General features: G+C 38.4%; 1 pseudogene; it reads right to left on the reverse strand.

The window, feature by feature from the left end:
* Window positions 1–1,283: 1,283 nt before the first annotated feature.
* On the reverse strand, window positions 1,284–7,077 carry LOC145219662 (uncharacterized; annotated as a pseudogene).
* Window positions 7,078–7,855: the final 778 nt, after the last annotated feature.

A 7,855-nucleotide genomic window follows, 5' to 3' on the forward strand; every position in this document is an offset into this window, starting at 1 on the left:
GGACCTTTGGCATAAAGCAGCAAGCAATACCTAAAATGAAGTTTTAATATAGCTTTGGACTAATTTATAACTAAGCAACATACTTAATTAACTGAGGATGATACCGGTTTCCGTGGTGTTCATTGTTGTTTAGTTTAACTTGTTCATTCCAAAACATTTCACAAAAGCTATCAATGTGTCCATTGGACTGAACTTCAATTTCCAAACAGTACATTAATTTCATGCAAAAATTAAAAACTAATGTAGTTTTGTCCTTTTCTAACAACGCCTCGAATCTCCCTGCCATTGCGCTGGCATTATTAGATTTTCTAGCAAGCTTTTTTCTTTGTCTTCCTCTGTTCTTTCTTGTTCTATCATCCATTCTTCTTTTGTCTTGAGAGGTACTGTAGGGTCTATTGAATCATTAAGCATATCTAATGGTTCACCCCATCTATTAACATATTGCTTTGGCACAACTTCTTTTCTTGGCTTGTGTCGTGCCACTTGTGCTTGGTTCTTCTTGGCTAGATCGTTTCTTTCCTCTTTTTTCTTCTTCCATTTCTTCGTCTTCACTACTTTCTGAATCTGTTGCCTCAAATGCTTCTATTATATTATCGATGTAGTCAGCTAATGGACAGATCATGGGGTCCACTGGTATTTCTTCCTTTAGTAACTGTTGCATAATTTCCTTTGCTAACTTCATGATTATCTCGTCACTTACTGAGGTGTTAATTTCTTTATGAGGACCTGTTTCTGGTGTTGTTGCATCATCTGCCCAGTAAGCTTCTATAAATCTTCGTTTCATTGGTTGAAGGTCGCCTAGGCACGCCATTTTAATAATGGGATTTTTCGTGTTGGTGGTCAGGAATGTCATCGTTGCTTTATTGTCTTGTCGGTCCCCATGGGTTTTGGCGGACCAATTGGAATGATACATAAACTTTACCGACGCAATCAGGGCGTCGTTGTTAAAGAACGCAGACCCTGCATGCACTTTATGCTTATGACGCAGGGCCATTTGTCCTACGCCCTGACTGTCGTTGGTTAAAGTTGAGGCGTACTCCATTGGGAACAAAAATTGTCCCAATAGAGTTTTGCCTTTGCCCGCCGACCCATGGAGACAAAAGTGTGGGCTGTTGTTTATCCCATCTTGTTCCACATTCCTGGCCTCCAACGCGGCGCACACTAGAGCGACCTTCAGCTCAAATGGATTTAACTTTACTCAATTCCATTCTATTTTGGTTGCTTGATTGATGATGGAATTGATGACTGTTACTCCTTCTGTTGTCCACCTTGCCATTTTCTTTTTATTTGCTCGACGGAAAGCCTTCTTCATCTTTCTGTTCGAAATCCCTTTGCTCGTCATCATCCAACTCTACTGGGTTCTTTAAATCATTTAATAAAGCTTCAATCTTTAGTTGCAGATCAATACATGTAAACAATATTAATGAAATATACCCATGCAATTTTGATAACACTAACTTCCTGGAGAGTAACAAAAAACATAGCCAAGCAGTATACAGTTTGCTGGCAAGTTTCCCACCATCGGTGTACATTATAAAACTATTTACCACAACGTTCTGTTCAATACAAAAGTACCTTTGTTCTTTTTCTAGCAAGGTTTTTTTTATTCTATTTGGAAGTGCGTGGGTAACATCTACTTTTGTCAATGGTTTGGCATTTACTTGCTGGCTGTAACGGGTTCGCTCCAATAGGCGCTTTTCCACAATTTTAAAACCTTCTTTGCAGTTGGTACACATGACTTCATCTGTTGCAATAAAAATTGTGCAACATACGGATCTATTAAAACAATATTTTTTTACTATGGTTTGTAATGTACGTACCATATCCATACTGTAAAATAGTTTGTACCTACTGTATTGTTAATATCTAACAGTGTGTATTACCTGTTTGCCAACAGTGTGGATGAGGGAACTTTTCTCTTTTGAAAAGCTTCACTTTTGATTGTTACCATGTGGGAAACCACCTCCAACTTGTCCAAATCTTTAACTAAATTTGAAATCCCTTCACAAATTCTAAATGCTATCAAATCATCAGTGATTTTTGTAACAGGAGTGTTTTGAAGAGTGATATTTTTAGTCAAAGTTGCCGGCCATCCATAATAATGTACATCAACAAGAAAATGTTTATTTATGCACACCAAATACTGATCCTGAACATATTGTGAAGGCTGTGCAATGCATATTTCAATGCTTGTTTCAGACCGAATAACCCAGTTGTTACATGGTTTTGAAACAAGATGGTGCACTGATTTGCATAGAGCTGGGAAATCTTTGTAGATTGCTGATGTTGTGAAAGGCCTGCTAATTGGAGCCTTGCGTAAAGCTATTTTTTTAACTAAATTTTTTTTTGGCATATTTCTGGTTGGAAGAGCACCAATCTTCAAGAACTTTGTTTCATTTTCTAAAAAAATAAACCTATGACAACTTATTGTAAACAAAACATCCTAGCCTGGGTATCATTAACTACAGAGCCCTTTATTTAAGCAAAATCACTTTGTCGTTTAAACTATGGCACTTTGCTGTTAACTGCCTGATTCTAAATTCCTTTATACACTCTTCCTGATAATATCTGTACATCTGATGCTTAAACATATAGGAGGCAGCTACAAACTTACTTGTCACAAAATCAGCCTTATTGAAGTGCCTTTCAAATACCCTCACCGCATCCCTCTTGTAAAGATTTTTAATGTCTGGGTCTGCTCTACAAGATAGGACTACCATTTCTAACTTTGTGGCCCAATCTAGCTTTTCACCTGTGCAAAAACGCTTTGCAGGTACATGATGCAGCGAATCAGGACGTCTTCCTGGACATCCCGGGACAAAACAATGTTTGGACATTTTCAAAATATTATTATTATTTATTATTTTACGACAATCAGACGACAGTCCGAAAACTGAAAACTGTCCTTTGTCGTGTCACCATACGAGAAATAAACGTATTTTCAGATAAAGGGTAGTCGATAATAATAGTAAACAAAAGAGGAAAAGCGAACGAAAGAGGTTAAAATGTCAATAAATCGGCAGCAGAAATCAAAATCTATTACACGCATGCAGATATTTGTGAACGGCATGGAATAATGACAGTGTGTGGGCGTCTGTTAAATCAGGATGACCAAATAACATGAAACGAATAATTGCAGCATGAGAAAGATTGGAAAGAAATGAAGCGTTAAACTTAGCGTTTTCTGTCAGAATATTCGAAACAGTAGAAAACAAAATTGTGCGAGGACGAATCAATAGTGGACAATTGAGAAACAAATGTTGCGTGGTTTCTACGGCCTGACATGCACAAGGGCGAAAGTGCCTGGGATTGATATTGAGTGGGCTATGGTTAAGTCGAAGCATGCAATGAAGGGCAGTTGTCTTAGGACAAGAGCCATGCAGATGTAAGGTTCTGACTGGATACGTAAAGAAAAGTTTTTTAACTTTATTTTTAAAAAGTGAAACAGATTTTATCAATCGGATTTCTTTTGGAAGTTCATTCCATAAGCGGATAGTTTTGGGAAAAAATGAGTTATATTTGGTATTTCTGCGGTACGCAATGGGATGTATTTTGAGGGGGTTACGCAAGTCATATTTAATTAAGTTTTTAACGTATGCAGGAATGCAGCTTTGTAAATATGAAGGTCCTATGCGATTTAGAACTTTGTGAAATTGAACGAGAGAGTGAACGTTGCGACGAACACGGAGGGGTGTCAATCCAAGGTCCTGTAATATGTTATCATACGAAGTGGTCCTCATACACCCTAAAATTAGTTTAGCCGATTGGTGTTGCACATTTTCTAGTGCTTCACAGTCAGAGAGGTTACAGTTATCGAATAAAATGTCGCCATATTCAAGTGTAGGAAGAACGCAAGACCTATAAAGGGTAAGGATGATATGCCGAGAGACTGTGTTAGATATTTTGCGCAATCGGTTAACTTTGATTTGTGCTTTGTGGCAAATGTAACGAATGTGGTCATGCCAAGAAAGTGTTGGTGTAAATATGAGGCCGAGATATGTATGTGCACGGGTTTCAGGCAGAGCTACACCTTTGAAAAATATTTGAGGAAGATTGGAACTTTTACAGAGCGATAGTACTTTAGATTTGGAGGGATTAAAGTTAATTGCCCATGTGGAAGCCCATTTGTCGAGGTGGTTGAGATCTCGCTGTAAAATGTTTGAAGTTGATTTGGAGATTTATCCGAATAATAAAGGGCAGTGTCGTCAGCAAAAAGTGAAATGTTGGAGGTTAAGTTATTGGAGATGTCATTAACATAAATCAAAAAAAAGCAATGGTCCTAAAATTGAACCTTGTGGGACCCCGGCATTTGTAGGTAGTAAGGTTGAAAGGTTGTTGTTCAGGCGAACTTGTTGTACACGACCAGTTAAGTACGATTTTAGTAGAGGAAGCAAATTGCCATTTATCCCAATTTGTTGTAATTTATGAAATAAACCGTGGTGCAAAACACGATCAAAAGCTTTGGAAATATCAAGAAAAACGATTCGACAATCAATGCCTTCGTCACGATCGGCGTAAATATTGTGGGTTGTGTGAAGCAGATTGGTGATGGTTGAATGATTTTTTCGAAATCCGGAATTGTTGGGGTTCAGAAGTTTATTTGATTCCAAATAAGTAATCATGTGTTTGTGGCGAATTTTTTCAAAAACTTTTGATAGGGAGGGTAGGAGCGAAATTGGTCGATAATTTTTTACATCATGTTTTGGCCCGGATTTATGCAGTGGGATTATTGTAGCTTTTTTCCACTCTGATGGGAAGATACCCACTGATATAATATGTTTTAGAATGTGATTAGGAAGATTTAGCGGATCAGAAGATTTGCTAGGATCAAGTTTACGTAATATGTGGTACACATCAAACGGGGTAATGTCAATGGAAGGTATGGATAGGTTAAGTTGGCAGGACAGAAGGAGGAAAAGACAGTGAAAGCAGATTTGAAGGGAGTGTGGAAATGGAGGCGAAATGTTCATTGAGGAGATTTGCTTTCTCGATGTCATTAACATAAGTTACTCCGTTGGAAACAAAGCTTGGCGTAGTTTTGCTGTTATAGGAAACTTCATTGGTATTCAGGATTTTACGTGTGAGTGACCAAAACCTCTTAGAAGAAGGTTGAGAAAGGCAGGCTTCGTTAACAATATGCGCATGGTATTTAGCTTTTGCGGTCTTAATTTTGCGTTGAATTTCGTTTCTAAGTTTGTTGTATTGTAATTTGTGATGCAATTCACCAGAATTTCTCCATCTGGTAAACCAGCGATGTCGCTTTCGAAACAGGTGTTTAATTTCGTGATTCATCCATGGCTTACATTTCGCTGTTAGCTTATAAGATCGGAGTGGAATATACGTTTTGCACGTCTGGTTAACAACATCAGTAATGTTGTTTAGGGCCATGTCCACAGAGGATAAGCTTGCAACCAAATCATCCCATGGATACGCGATTAAAATATTGTTTAGAGATTCAAAATCACTATTGGCGAAAATCCATTTGTAAAACACGTGTTTGGGGAGAGCGCCACGAGATACGTTAAGTATAACATAAATGGCACAGTGATCCAAATTTGCAAGTGGTGGTAGTACCCCAGATAATACGCACTCGGGTGTGTTTACTAAAATCCAGTCTAGAATGTTACTAAATCTGGTTGGTTGGTCTATTAGTTGCGTAAAACCGCGTTGAGTGACAGAAGAATACAATGCAGAATTGAAGATAGTTGCGTGGGGCTCATTAAAATCGCCTACTATAATAACACATTTGGATGTCTGCTGTAACAAATCAATTGTAGAACATAGTTTTGCGGAAAGAAGATCTTTAGAGGCTTTGTTATAACTGGGAGGTTGGTATCCAACGCAAATTATTATTGGTCGACAATCGGGAACCATGGTAATTTTCAGCCACATCAACTCGCAATCGTCAGACTCGTGAGCATACAAGCGTACGCAGTGAATATCATTGCGTACATACGCCAACACCCCGCCACCATGCCTATTTCTGTCCTTTCTAAAAGGAAACAGAAAACCGTTAATGATGAGGCGTTCATTAGAAACACTTGAATCTAGCCATGTTTCAGTCACGCAGACAATGTCGAAACCACGATTTGATGCTATAAAATGCAGTTCATCTAGTTTAGAAGAACTGTTATGAGCGAAAATGCTCCGAGCATTGATATGAAAAAGCGCTAGACCATCACCATATCGATCCATTTAAACAACATAAAAGACTAAAAATCGGTAAACTTCTCACCATTAACGGACGGTAATCTGCTTCAATAATTTTCCATTTGATAGTTTTTCCCTGATTGTAGAATTTGTTTGCATGTCGAATTAATTCCTTTCTTTGAGTCTGCATAGAAGCAGGTAGATGCCTTGTTATGTTTGCATCGAAGGACCGAGCGCGACCAGAAAGAGAAAACAATTTTCTTTTGTCCGACATCTTGACAAACTTGATAACTATTGGGGATTGGGGCTGGTTTAGACAAATCTTTGTTTCCACTGATTGCTGACGTACGCCGCGGCAGGCGGTGAATATTGCTAAACTGTATTTTATCAAGTTCAGAGGAAGAATACTGCAGTTTTTCCGTTACATGTTCAGTTTGATCAGGTGACTCGAGAGATAGCAGTTGGGGTATGCCATGAAACAGCAGGTTAAATTATTTTGAATGCATTTCGTCCATAACGCGCTTTTGATTCAATTCAGTCTTAGTTTCCTTTAGGTGAGTTTCAAGCGAAGCTACTTTGCCCTCGAGCTCGTCAATTCGATGGTGTGCAACCTCGAGGCTTGTTTCTGCCTCACCGACGCGTTCCCTCAGGTCGTTTTCAATTGAGGTCAAGCGCTTGTCCATTGACTGCATGAGGTTGAAAACGTCTCGTAATGTTGGCTCACCTACTTCACTTGCTTTAGTATTAGACATTCTATGGCTGCCCCTGATAGTAATATTTTCCATTTTTGAGAAAGATATATTGATATGACCGCTACAGGAGGTCTGACTTGTTATAACAGCTATAAACTCATCGAAGTAGCCAGTTAAAACAGAAATTTAAAGCAACAACAGCAGCTCCAAAAAACACGTCCGTCCAGCACGGTGACAACTGCAGAATCATCTTTTGTTGATAATAAGATTACTAATGCACCATGCAATCACACACAACCATTGGTCTCTATAAACACTGATTGATTGAATGAAGTTGCTTCCAGTAATATTATGGTTGCAAAATGCAAACTCAATGGTTAAGTAAAAATTACTATTTTTATTTCCAAGTCTTTGATGACAGCCAAAACAGCAATTTGAATCAACACAAGGTGATGCTACACAACATACTACATCCTCTTGTGTGAAGAAAAGAGCCATTTTTGTTTAATTTATGAAACACTTAGAATTGCAAGAAACTACTGAAGTCGCACATAAACTACTTATTATACAACTCGCAAACCATATATATTTTAACACTACAGTGCAACCTCACCTAATTTACCTTCCATTTAGCAAATGTATTGTCAATTTAAGCAAATGTATTGATTAACACATACTGGACCACATTACGCTCAACAGAATTTAGCTAATTTTGGCAAAAAAACTTCCTTAACAAGGTGTATTTACATTTTTACCGTACCCCAGTCATAACACCCGCCTAAAAAGTACAATCGTTGATGCGTTAAGTAACACAACTGGACCGTGACTCGGCAGACGGGTCTGATTGGTTAGAGCAGGAGTGACCAGGCACGTCAATATAGTGGCTCTGGTACAACCAGCATTATTCAACTCCGTTTGTAGCTTAAGCTATAAAACAGTAGATGATATCTATCAAGAGCAACATAGTTGACGATCACTGTCCCACAGCCTTATACGGATTTTCAAAGCAATTC

This window comes from Phallusia mammillata, chromosome 3 (assembly GCF_965637545.1).
Source record: "Phallusia mammillata chromosome 3, kaPhaMamm4.hap1.1, whole genome shotgun sequence".
Taxonomy (NCBI): domain Eukaryota; kingdom Metazoa; phylum Chordata; class Ascidiacea; order Phlebobranchia; family Ascidiidae; genus Phallusia; species Phallusia mammillata.